The following is a 16,561-nucleotide window of genomic DNA, read 5'->3' on the forward strand; positions in this document are numbered from 1 at the left end:
ACACACAACAAGGCAAACACAGTCAACAGAGCAAACACACACAACAGGGCAAACAAACACAACAGGGCAAACGCACACGACAGGGCAAACACATGACAAGGCAAACACACACAACAGGGCAAACACACAACAAGGCAAACACACACAACAGGGCAAACACACACAACAGGGCAAACACACACAACAGAGCAAAAAACACAACAAGGCAAACACACACAACAGAGCAAACACACACAACAGAGCAAACGCACAACAGAGCAAACACACAACAGGGCAAACACACACAAAAGGGCAAACGCACACAACAGGGCAAAAACACACTACAAGACAAACACAAACAGGGCAAACACACACAACAGAGCAAACACACACAACAAGACAAACAGACACAACAGGGCAAGCACACACAACAGGGCAAACACACACAACAGAGCAAATACAAAACAGGACAAACACACAAAACAGGGAAAACACACAAAACAAGACAAACACACACAACAGGGCAAACACACGCAACAGAGCAAACACACACAACAGGCAAACACACACAACCGAGCAAACACACAACAGGACAAACACACACAACAGGGCAAAAACACACAACAAGACAAACACAAACAACAGGGCAAAAACACAACAGGGCAAACACACACAACAGGGCAAACACACAACAGGGCAAACACACACAACAGAGCAAACACACAACAGGACAAACACATGCAACAGGGCAAAAACAAACAACAAGACAAACACACACAACAGGGCAAACACACACAACAGAGCATACACACAACAGGGCAAACACACACAACAGAGCAAAAATACAACAGAGCAAACACAAACAACAGAGCAAACACTCAACAGAGCAAACACACACAACAGAGCAAACACACGACAGGGCAAATACACACAAAAGAGCAAACACACACAACAGAGCAAACAGACACAACAGAGCAAAAACACAACAGTGCAAACACACACAACAAGGCAAACACACTCAACAGAGCAAACACACACAACAGGGCAAACAAACACAACAGGGCAAACGCACACGACAGGGCAAACACATGACAAGGCAAACACACACAACAGGGCAAACACACACAACAGGGCAAACACACACATAACAGGGCAAACACACAGAACAGGGCAAACACACACAACAGGGCAAACACACACAACAGGGCAAACAAACACAACAGGGCAAACGCACACGACAGGGCAAACACATGACAAGGCAAACACACACAACAGGGCAAACACACACAACAGGGCAAACACACACATAACAGGGCAAACACACAGAACAGGGCAAACACACACAACAGGGCAAACACATGACAGGGCAAACAAACACAAGACAGGGCAAACACACACAACAGGGCAAACAGAAACGGCAGAGCAAATACATAACAGTGTAAACAAACACAAAAGAGCAAACACAGAACACAGGCCAAAAATACACAACAGAGCAAACACACAACAGAGCAAAAAGACACAACAGAGCAAAAACACAAAAGTGCAAACAAACACAACAAGGCAAACACACACAACAGAGCAAAAACACACAACAGGGCAAACACACAACAGGGCAAACACACACAACAGGGCAAACACACACAACAGAGCAAACACACACAACAGAGCAAACAAACCACAGAGCAAACACACACAACAAGGCAAACACACACAACAGGGCAAACACACACAACAGAGCAAACACACAACAAGGCAAACACACACAACAGGGCAAACACACACAACAGGGCAAACACACACAACAGAGCAAAAAACACAACAAGGCAAACACACACAACAGGGCAAACAAACACAGCAGAGCAAACACACACAACAGACCAACACACAACAGAGCAAACAAACACAACAAGGCAAGCACACACAACAGAGCAAACACACACAACAGAGCCAAAAGACAACAGAGCAAACACAAACAACAAGGCAAACACAAATAACAGAGAAACACACACAACAGAGCAAACACACAACAGAGCAAACACACAACAGAGCAAACACACACAACAAGGCAAACACACACAACAGGGCAAAACACACAACAAGACAAACACAAACAACAAGGCAAACACACACAACAGGGCAAACACACACAACAGGGCAAACACACACAACAGAGCAAACACACAACATGGAAAACACACACAACAGGGCAAACAAACACAGCAGAGCAAACACACACTTCAGACCAAACACACAACAGAGCAAACAAACACAACAAGGCAAACACACACAACAGAGCAAACACACACAACAGAGCCAAAACACAACAGAGCAAACACAAACAAGAAGGAAAACACAAATAACAGAGGAAACACACACAACAGAGCAAACACACAACAGAGCAAACACACAACAGAGCAAACACACAACAGAGCAAACACACACAAGGCAAACACACACAACAGGGCAAAACACACAACAAGACAAACACAAAAAACAGGGCAAACACACACAACAGGGCAATCACACTCAACAGGGCAAACACACACAACAGAGCAAACACACAACAGGGCAAACACACACAACAGGGCAAACAAACACAACAGAGCAAACACACACAACAGAGCAAACACACAACAGAGCAAACAAACACAACAAGGCAAAAACACACAACAGAGCAAACACACAACAGGGCAAACCCACAACAGTGCAAACACACAACAGAGCAAACACACAACAGGGCAAACAAACACAACAGGGCAAACGCACACGACAGGGCAAACACATGACAAGGCAAACACACACTTCAGGGCAAACACACACAACAGGGCAAACACACAGAACAGGGCAAACACACACAACAGGGCAAATACATGACAGGGCAAACAAACACAAGACAGGGCAAACACACACAACAGGGCAAACACACACGGCAGAGCAAATACATAACAGGGTAAACAAACACAAAAGAGCAAACACACACAACAGGCCAAACACACACAACAGAGCAAACACACAACAGAGCAAACAGACACAACAGAGCAAACACACACAACAGGGCAAACACACACAACAGAGCAAACACACACAACAGAGCAAACAAACCACAGAGCAAACACACACAACAAGGCAAACACAAACAACAGACCAAACACACAACAGAGCAAACAGACACAACAGAGCAAACAAACAACAGGGGAAACACACACAACAGGGCAAACACACACAACAGAGCAAACACACACAACAGAGCATACAAACCACAGAGCAAACACACACAACAAGGCAAACACACACAACAGAGCAAACACACAAAACAGAGCAAACGCACAACAGAGCAAACACACAACAGGGCAAACACACACAACAGGGCAAACACACACAACAGGGCAAACACACACAACAGAGCAAAAACACAACAAGGCAAACACACACAACAGAGCAAACACACAAAACAGAGCAAACGCACAACAGAGCAAACACACAACAGGGCAAACACACACAACAGGGCAAACACACACAACAGGGCAAACACACACAACAGAGCAAACACACAACAAGGCAACACACACACAACAGGGCAAACACACACAACAGGGCAAACAAACATAACAGGGGCAAAAACACACAACAAGACAAAGAGACACAACAGGGCAAACACTCACAAGAGGGCAAAAACACGCTACAAGACAAACACAAACAGGGCAAACACACACAACAGAGCAAACACACGACAGGGCAAATACACACAAAAGAGCAAACACACACAACAGAGCAAACAGACACCACAGAGCAAAAACACAACAGTGCAAAGACACACAACAAGGCAAACACACTCAACAGAGCAAACACACACAACAGGGCAAACAAACACAACAGGGCAAACGCACACGACAGGGCAAACACATGACAAGGCAAACACACACAACAGGGCAAACACACACAACAGGGCAAACACATGACAGGGCAAACAAACACAAGACAGGGCAAACACACACAACAGGCCAAACACACACAACAGAGCAAACACACAACAGAGCAAAAAGACACAACAGAGCAAAAACACAAAAGTGCAAACAAACACAACAAGGCAAACACACACAACAGAGCAAACACACAACAGGGCAAACACACACAACAGAGCAAACACACACAACAGAGCAAACAAACCACAGAGCAAACACACACAACAAGGCAAACACACACAACAGAGCAAACACACAAAACAGCGCAAACGCACAACAGAGCAAACACACAACAAGGCAAACACACACAACAGGGCAAACACACACAACAGGGCAAACACACACAACAGAGCAAACACACAACAAGGCAAACACACACAACAGGGCAAACACACACAACAGGGCAAACACACACAACAGAGCAAAAACACAACAAGGCAAACACACACAACAGGGCAAACAAACACAGCAGAGCAAACACACACAACAGACCAAACACACAACAGAGCAAACAAACACAACAAGGCAAACACACACAACAGAGCAAACACACACAACAGAGCCAAAATACAACAGAGCAAACACAAACGACAAGGCAAACACAAATAACAGAGGAAACACACACAACAGAGCAAACACACACAACAAGGCAAACACACACAACAGGGCAAAACACATAACAAGACAAACACAAACAACAAGGCAAACACACACAACAGGGCAAACACACACAACAGAGCAAACACACACAACAGAGCCAAAACACGACAGGGCAAACACACACTACAGGGCAAATACACACAACAGAGCAAACAGACACAACAGAGCAAAAACACAACAGTGCAAACACACACAACAAGGCAAACACACACAACAGAGCAAAATCACACAACAGGGCAAACACACACAACAGGGCAATCACACACAACAGAGCAAACACACACAACATAGCAAACAAACCACAGAGCAAACACACACAACAAGGCAAACACACACAACAGAGCAAAATCACACAACAGGGCAAACACACACAACAGAGCAAACACACACAACAGAGCCAAAATACAACAGAGCAAACACAAACAACAAGGCAAACACAAATAACAGAGGAAACACACACAACAGAGCAAATACACACAAAAGAGCAAATACACACAACAGAGCAAACAGACACAACAGAGCAAAAACACAACAGTGCAAACACACACAACAAGGCAAACACACACAACAGGGCAAAAACACACAACAGGGCAAACACACACAACAGGGCAATCACACACAACAGAGCAAACACACACAACAGAGCAAACACACCACAGAGCAAACACACACAACAAGGCAAACACACACAACAAGGCAAACACACACAACAGAGCAAACACACACAACAGAGGAAACGCACAACAGAGCAAACACACAACAGGGCAAACACACACAACAGGGCAAACACACACAACAGGGCAAAAACACAACAAGACAAACACGAACAAGAGGGCAAGCACACACAACAAGACAAACAGACACAACAGGGCAAGCACACATAACAGGGCAAACACACACAACAGAGCAAATACAAAACAGGACAAACACACAAAACAGGGAAAACACACAAAACAAGACAAACACACACAACAGGGCTAATATACATAACAGGGCAAACACACACAACAGAGCAAACACACAACAGGACAAACACACACAACAGGGCAAAAACACACAACAAGACAAACACAAACAACAGGGCAAACACACAACAGGGCAAACACACACAACAGGGCAAACACACAACAGGGCAAACACACACAACAGAGCAAACACACAACACGACAAACACACGCAACAGGGCAAAAACAAACAACAAGACAAACACACACAACAGGGCAAACACACACAACAGAGCATACACACAACAGGGCAAACACACACAACAGAGCAAAAATACAAAACAGAGCAAACACACAACAGAGCAAACACACAACAGGGCAAACACACACAACAGAGCAAACACACGACAGGGCAAATACACACAAAAGAGCAAACACACACAACAGAGCAAACAGACACAACAGAGCAAAAACACAACAGTGCAAACACACACAACAAGGCAAACACACTCAACAGAGCAAACACACACAACAGGGCAAACAAACACAACAGGGCAAACGCACATGACAGGGCAAAAACATGACAAGGCAAACACACACAACAGGGCAAACACACACAACAGGGCAAACACACACATAACAGGGCAAACACACAGAACAGGGCAAACACACACAACAGGGCAAACACATGACAGGGCAAACAAACACAAGACAGGGCAAACACACACAACAGGGCACACACACATGGCAGAGCAATTACATAACAGTGTAAACAAACACAAAAGAGCAAGCACAGACAACAGGTCAAACACACACAACAGAGCAAACACACAACAGAGCAAAAAGACACAACAGAGCAAAAACACAAAAGTGCAAACAAACACAACAAGGCAAACACACACAACAGAACAAACACACACAACAGGGCAAACACACAACAGGGCAAACACACACAACAGGGCAAACACACACAACAGAGCAAACACACACAACAGAGCAAACAAATCATAGAGCAAACACACACAACAAGGCAAACACACACAACAGAGCAAACACACAAAACAGAGAAAACGCACAACAGAACAAACACACAACAGGGCAAACACACACAACAGGGCAAACACACACAACAGGGCAAACACACACAACAGAGCAAACACACAACAAGGCAAACACACAAAACAGGGCAAACACACACAACAGAGCAAAAACACAACAAGGCAAACACACACAACAGGGCAAACAAACACAGCAGAGCAAACACACACAACAGACCAAACACACAACAGAGCAAACAAACACAACAAGGCAAACACACACAACAGAGCAAACACACACAACAGAGCCAAAATACAACAGAGCAAACACAAACAACAAGGCAAACACAAATAACAGAGGAAACACACACAACAGAGCAAACACACACAACAAGGCAAACACACACAACAGGGCAAAACACACAACAAGACAAACACAAACAACAAGGCAAACACACACAACAGGGCAAACACACACAACAGGGCAAACACACACAACAGAGCAAACACACAACAAGGAAAACACACACAACAGGGCAAACAAACACAGCAGAGCAAACACACACTTCAGACCAAACACACAACAGAGCAAACAAACACAACAAGGCAAACACACACAACAGAGCAAACACACACAACAGAGCCAAAACACAACAGAGCAAACACAAACAACAAGGCAAACACAAATAACAGAGGAAACACACACATAACAGGGCAAACACACACAACAGAGCAAACACACAACAGAGCAAACACACAACAGAGCAAACACACACAACAAGGCAAACACACACAACAGGGCAAACACACAACAGGGCAAACACACACAACTGGGCAAACACACACAACAGGGCAAAAACACAAAACAGGGCAAAAATACACAACAGGGCCAAGACACACAACAGGGCAAACGCGCACAACAGAGAAAACACACACAACAGGGCAAAAACACACAACAAGACAAACACACACAACGGGGCAAACACACACAACAGGGCAAAAACACACAACAGGGCAAAAACACACAATAAGACAAAACGACACAACAGGGCAAACACACACATGATAGGGCAAACACACACAACAGGGCAAACAAACATAACAGGGCAAAAACACACAACAAGACAAAGAGACACAACAGGGCAAACACTCACAAGAGGGCAAAAACACGCTACAAGACAAACACAAACAGGGCAAACACACACAACAGAGCAAACACACGACAGGGCAAATACACACAAAAGAGCAAACACACACAACAGAGCAAACAGACACCACAGAGCAAAAACACAACAGTGCAAACACACACAACAAGGCAAACACAGTCAACAGAGCAAACACACACAACAGGGCAAACAAACACAACAGGGCAAACGCACACGACAGGGCAAACACATGACAAGGCAAACACACACAACAGGGCAAACACACAACAAGGCAAACACACACAACAGGGCAAACACACACAACAGGGCAAACACACACAACAGAGCAAAAAACACAACAAGGCAAACACACACAACAGAGCAAACACACACAACAGAGCAAACGCACAACAGAGCAAACACACAACAGGGCAAACACACACAAAAGGGCAAACGCACACAACAGGGCAAAAACACACTACAAGACAAACACAAACAGGGCAAACACACACAACAGAGCAAACACACACAACAAGACAAACAGACACAACAGGGCAAGCACACACAACAGGGCAAACACACACAACAGAGCAAATACAAAACAGGACAAACACACAAAACAGGGAAAACACACAAAACAAGACAAACACACACAACAGGGCAAACACACGCAACAGAGCAAACACACACAACAGGCAAACACACACAACCGAGCAAACACACAACAGGACAAACACACACAACAGGGCAAAAACACACAACAAGACAAACACAAACAACAGGGCAAAAACACAACAGGGCAAACACACACAACAGGGCAAACACACAACAGGGCAAACACACACAACAGAGCAAACACACAACAGGACAAACACATGCAACAGGGCAAAAACAAACAACAAGACAAACACACACAACAGGGCAAACACACACAACAGAGCATACACACAACAGGGCAAACACACACAACAGAGCAAAAATACAACAGAGCAAACACAAACAACAGAGCAAACACTCAACAGAGCAAACACACACAACAGAGCAAACACACGACAGGGCAAATACACACAAAAGAGCAAACACACACAACAGAGCAAACAGACACAACAGAGCAAAAACACAACAGTGCAAACACACACAACAAGGCAAACACACTCAACAGAGCAAACACACACAACAGGGCAAACAAACACAACAGGGCAAACGCACACGACAGGGCAAACACATGACAAGGCAAACACACACAACAGGGCAAACACACACAACAGGGCAAACACACACATAACAGGGCAAACACACAGAACAGGGCAAACACACACAACAGGGCAAACACACACAACAGGGCAAACAAACACAACAGGGCAAACGCACACGACAGGGCAAACACATGACAAGGCAAACACACACAACAGGGCAAACACACACAACAGGGCAAACACACACATAACAGGGCAAACACACAGAACAGGGCAAACACACACAACAGGGCAAACACATGACAGGGCAAACAAACACAAGACAGGGCAAACACACACAACAGGGCAAACAGAAACGGCAGAGCAAATACATAACAGTGTAAACAAACACAAAAGAGCAAACACAGAACACAGGCCAAAAATACACAACAGAGCAAACACACAACAGAGCAAAAAGACACAACAGAGCAAAAACACAAAAGTGCAAACAAACACAACAAGGCAAACACACACAACAGAGCAAAAACACACAACAGGGCAAACACACAACAGGGCAAACACACACAACAGGGCAAACACACACAACAGAGCAAACACACACAACAGAGCAAACAAACCACAGAGCAAACACACACAACAAGGCAAACACACACAACAGGGCAAACACACACAACAGAGCAAACACACAACAAGGCAAACACACACAACAGGGCAAACACACACAACAGGGCAAACACACACAACAGAGCAAAAAACACAACAAGGCAAACACACACAACAGGGCAAACAAACACAGCAGAGCAAACACACACAACAGACCAAACACACAACAGAGCAAACAAACACAACAAGGCAAGCACACACAACAGAGCAAACACACACAACAGAGCCAAAAGACAACAGAGCAAACACAAACAACAAGGCAAACACAAATAACAGAGAAACACACACAACAGAGCAAACACACAACAGAGCAAACACACAACAGAGCAAACACACACAACAAGGCAAACACACACAACAGGGCAAAACACACAACAAGACAAACACAAACAACAAGGCAAACACACACAACAGGGCAAACACACACAACAGGGCAAACACACACAACAGAGCAAACACACAACATGGAAAACACACACAACAGGGCAAACAAACACAGCAGAGCAAACACACACTTCAGACCAAACACACAACAGAGCAAACAAACACAACAAGGCAAACACACACAACAGAGCAAACACACACAACAGAGCCAAAACACAACAGAGCAAACACAAACAAGAAGGAAAACACAAATAACAGAGGAAACACACACAACAGAGCAAACACACAACAGAGCAAACACACAACAGAGCAAACACACAACAGAGCAAACACACACAAGGCAAACACACACAACAGGGCAAAACACACAACAAGACAAACACAAAAAACAGGGCAAACACACACAACAGGGCAATCACACTCAACAGGGCAAACACACACAACAGAGCAAACACACAACAGGGCAAACACACACAACAGGGCAAACAAACACAACAGAGCAAACACACACAACAGAGCAAACACACAACAGAGCAAACAAACACAACAAGGCAAAAACACACAACAGAGCAAACACACAACAGGGCAAACCCACAACAGTGCAAACACACAACAGAGCAAACACACAACAGGGCAAACAAACACAACAGGGCAAACGCACACGACAGGGCAAACACATGACAAGGCAAACACACACTTCAGGGCAAACACACACAACAGGGCAAACACACAGAACAGGGCAAACACACACAACAGGGCAAATACATGACAGGGCAAACAAACACAAGACAGGGCAAACACACACAACAGGGCAAACACACACGGCAGAGCAAATACATAACAGGGTAAACAAACACAAAAGAGCAAACACACACAACAGGCCAAACACACACAACAGAGCAAACACACAACAGAGCAAACAGACACAACAGAGCAAACACACACAACAGGGCAAACACACACAACAGAGCAAACACACACAACAGAGCAAACAAACCACAGAGCAAACACACACAACAAGGCAAACACAAACAACAGACCAAACACACAACAGAGCAAACAGACACAACAGAGCAAACAAACAACAGGGGAAACACACACAACAGGGCAAACACACACAACAGAGCAAACACACACAACAGAGCATACAAACCACAGAGCAAACACACACAACAAGGCAAACACACACAACAGAGCAAACACACAAAACAGAGCAAACGCACAACAGAGCAAACACACAACAGGGCAAACACACACAACAGGGCAAACACACACAACAGGGCAAACACACACAACAGAGCAAAAACACAACAAGGCAAACACACACAACAGAGCAAACACACAAAACAGAGCAAACGCACAACAGAGCAAACACACAACAGGGCAAACACACACAACAGGGCAAACACACACAACAGGGCAAACACACACAACAGAGCAAACACACAACAAGGCAACACACACACAACAGGGCAAACACACACAACAGGGCAAACAAACATAACAGGGCAAAAACACACAACAAGACAAAGAGACACAACAGGGCAAACACTCACAAGAGGGCAAAAACACGCTACAAGACAAACACAAACAGGGCAAACACACACAACAGAGCAAACACACGACAGGGCAAATACACACAAAAGAGCAAACACACACAACAGAGCAAACAGACACCACAGAGCAAAAACACAACAGTGCAAAGACACACAACAAGGCAAACACACTCAACAGAGCAAACACACACAACAGGGCAAACAAACACAACAGGGCAAACGCACACGACAGGGCAAACACATGACAAGGCAAACACACACAACAGGGCAAACACACACAACAGGGCAAACACATGACAGGGCAAACAAACACAAGACAGGGCAAACACACACAACAGGCCAAACACACACAACAGAGCAAACACACAACAGAGCAAAAAGACACAACAGAGCAAAAACACAAAAGTGCAAACAAACACAACAAGGCAAACACACACAACAGAGCAAACACACAACAGGGCAAACACACACAACAGAGCAAACACACACAACAGAGCAAACAAACCACAGAGCAAACACACACAACAAGGCAAACACACACAACAGAGCAAACACACAAAACAGCGCAAACGCACAACAGAGCAAACACACAACAAGGCAAACACACACAACAGGGCAAACACACACAACAGGGCAAACACACACAACAGAGCAAACACACAACAAGGCAAACACACACAACAGGGCAAACACACACAACAGGGCAAACACACACAACAGAGCAAAAACACAACAAGGCAAACACACACAACAGGGCAAACAAACACAGCAGAGCAAACACACACAACAGACCAAACACACAACAGAGCAAACAAACACAACAAGGCAAACACACACAACAGAGCAAACACACACAACAGAGCCAAAATACAACAGAGCAAACACAAACGACAAGGCAAACACAAATAACAGAGGAAACACACACAACAGAGCAAACACACACAACAAGGCAAACACACACAACAGGGCAAAACACATAACAAGACAAACACAAACAACAAGGCAAACACACACAACAGGGCAAACACACACAACAGAGCAAACACACACAACAGAGCCAAAACACGACAGGGCAAACACACACTACAGGGCAAATACACACAACAGAGCAAACAGACACAACAGAGCAAAAACACAACAGTGCAAACACACACAACAAGGCAAACACACACAACAGAGCAAAATCACACAACAGGGCAAACACACACAACAGGGCAATCACACACAACAGAGCAAACACACACAACATAGCAAACAAACCACAGAGCAAACACACACAACAAGGCAAACACACACAACAGAGCAAAATCACACAACAGGGCAAACACACACAACAGAGCAAACACACAACAGGGCAAACACACACAAAAGGGCAAACACACACAACAGGGCAAAAACAAACAACAAGACAAACACAAACAGGGCAAACACACACAACAGAGCAAACACACACAACAAGACAAACAGACACAACAGGGCAAGCACACACAACAGGGCAAACACACACAACAGAGCAAATACAAAACAGGACAAACACACAAAACAGGGAAAACACACAAAACAAGACAAACACACACAACAGGGCAAACACACGCAACAGAGCAAACACACACAACAGGCAAACACACACAACCGAGCAAACACACAACAGGACAAACACACACAACAGGGCAAAAACACACAACAAGACAAACACAAACAACAGGGCAAAAACACAACAGGGCAAAAACACACAACAGGGCAAACACACAACAGGGCAAACACACACAACAGAGCAAACACACAACAGGACAAACACATGCAACAGGGCAAAAACAAACAACAAGACAAACACACACAACAGGGCAAACACACACAACAGAGCATACACACAACAGGGCAAACACACACAACAGAGCAAAAATACAACAGAGCAAACACAAACAACAGAGCAAACACTCAACAGAGCAAACACACACAACAGAGCAAACACACGACAGGGCAAATACACACAAAAGAGCAAACACACACAACAGAGCAAACAGACACAACAGAGCAAAAACACAACAGTGCAAACACACACAACAAGGCAAACACACTCAACAGAGCAAACACACACAACAGGGCAAACAAACACAACAGGGCAAACGCACATGACAGGGCAAAAACATGACAAGGCAAACACACACAACAGGGCAAACACACACAACAGGGCAAACACACACATAACAGGGCAAACACACAGAACAGGGCAAACACACACAACAGGGCAAACACATGACAGGGCAAACAAACACAGGACAGGGCAAACACACACAACAGGGCACACACACACGGCAGAGCAATTACATAACAGTGTAAACAAACACAAAGGGCAAGCACAGAAAAAAAGGCCAAACACACACAACAGAGCAAACACACAACAGAGCAAAAAGACACAACAGAGCAAAAACACAAAAGTGCAAACAAACACAACAAGGCAAACACACACAACAGAGCAAACACACACAACAGGGCAAACACACAACAGGGCAAACACACACAACAGGGCAAACACACACAACAGAGCAAACACACACAACAGAGCAAACAAACCATAGAGCAAACACACACAACAAGGCAAACACACACAACAGAGCAAACACACAAAACAGAGAAAACGCACAACAGAGCAAACACACAACAGGGCAAACACACACAACAGTGCAAACACACACAACAGGGCAAACACACACCACAGAGCAAACACACAACAAGGCAAACACACATAACAGGGCAAACACACACAACAGGGCAAACACACACAACAGAGCAAAAACACAACAAGGCAAACACACACAACAGGGCAAACAAACACAGCAGAGCAAACACACACAACAGACCAAACACACAGCAGAGCAAACAAACACAACAAGGCAAACACACACAACAGAGCAAACACACACAACAGAGCCAAAATACAACAGAGCAAACACAAACAACAAGGCAAACACAAATAACAGAGGAAACACACACAACAGAGCAAACACACACAACAAGGCAAACACACACAACAGGGCAAAACACACAACAAGACAAACACAAACAACAAGGCAAACACACACAACAGGGCAAACACACACAACAGAGCAAACACACACAACAGAGCCAAAACACGACAGGGCAAACACACACTACAGGGCAAATACACACAACAGAGCAAACAGACACAACAGAGCAAAAACACAACAGTGCAAACACACACAACAAGGCAAACACACACAACAGAGCAAAAACACACAACAGGGCAAACACACACAACAGGGCAATCACACACAACAGAGCAAACACACACAACATAGCAAACAAACCACAGAGCAAACACACACAACAAGGCAAACACACACAACAAGGCAAACACACACAACAGAGCAAACACACACAACAGAGGAAACGCACAACAGAGCAAACACACAACAGGGCAAACACACACAACAGGGCAAACACACACAACAGGGCAAAAACACACTACAAGACAAACACAAACAGGGCAAACACATACAACAGAGCAAACACACACAACAAGACAAACAGACACAACAGGGCAAGCACACACAACAGGGCAAACACACACAACAGAGCAAATACAAAACAGGACAAACACACAAAACAGGGAAAACACACAAAACAAGACAAACACACACAACAGGGCAAACACACGCAACAGAGCAAACACACACAACAGGCAAACACACACAACCGAGCAAACACACAACAGGACAAACACACACAACAGGGCAAAAACACACAACAAGACAAACACAAACAACAGGGCAAAAACACAACAGGGCAAACACACACAACAGGGCAAACACACAACAGGGCAAACACACACAACAGAGCAAACACACAACACGACAAACACAGGCAACAGGGCAAAAACAAACAACAAGACAAACACACACAACAGGGCAAACACACACAACAGAGCATACACACAACAGGGCAAACACACACAACAGAGCAAAAATACAACAGAGCAAACACAAACAACAGAGCAAACACACAACAGGGCAAACACACACAACAGAGCAAACACACGACAGGGCAACTACACACAAAAGAGCAAACACACACAACAGAGCAAACAGACACAACAGAGCAAAAACACAACAGTGCAAACACACACAACAAGGCAAACACACTCAACAGAGCAAACACACACAACAGGGCAAACAAACACAACAGGGCAAACGCACATGACAGGGCAAAAACATGACAAGGCAAACACACACAACAGGGCAAACACACACAACAGGGCAAACACACACATAACAGGGCAAACACACAGAACAGGGCAAACACACACAACAGGGCAAACACATGACAGGGCAAACAAACACAAGACAGGGCAAACACACACAACAGGGCACACACACATGGCAGAGCAATTACATAACAGTGTAAACAAACACAAAAGAGCAAGCACAGACAACAGGTCAAACACACACAACAGAGCAAACACACAACAGAGCAAAAAGACACAACAGAGCAAAAACACAAAAGTGCAAACAAACACAACAAGGCAAACACACACAACAGAACAAACACACACAACAGGGCAAACACACAACAGGGCAAACACACACAACAGGGCAAACACACACAACAGAGCAAACACACACAACAGAGCAAACAAACCATAGAGCAAACACACACAACAAGGCAAACACACACAACAGAGCAAACACACAAAACAGAGAAAACGCACAACAGGGCAAACACACAACAGGGCAAACACACACAACAGGGCAAACACACACAACAGGGCAAACACACACAACAGGGCAAACACACACAACAGAGCAAACACACAACAGGGCAAACACACAGATCAGAGCAAACACACACAACAGAGCAAACATACAACAGCGCAAACACACACAACAGGGCAAAAACACAACAGGGCAAACACACACAACAGACCAAACACACAACAGAGCAAACAAACACAACAAGGCAAACACACACAACAGAGCAAACACACACAACAGAGCCAAAATACAACAGAGCAAAC

Source organism: Carcharodon carcharias, chromosome 23, assembly GCF_017639515.1.
Source record: "Carcharodon carcharias isolate sCarCar2 chromosome 23, sCarCar2.pri, whole genome shotgun sequence".
NCBI classification, from domain to species: Eukaryota; Metazoa; Chordata; class Chondrichthyes; order Lamniformes; family Lamnidae; genus Carcharodon; species Carcharodon carcharias.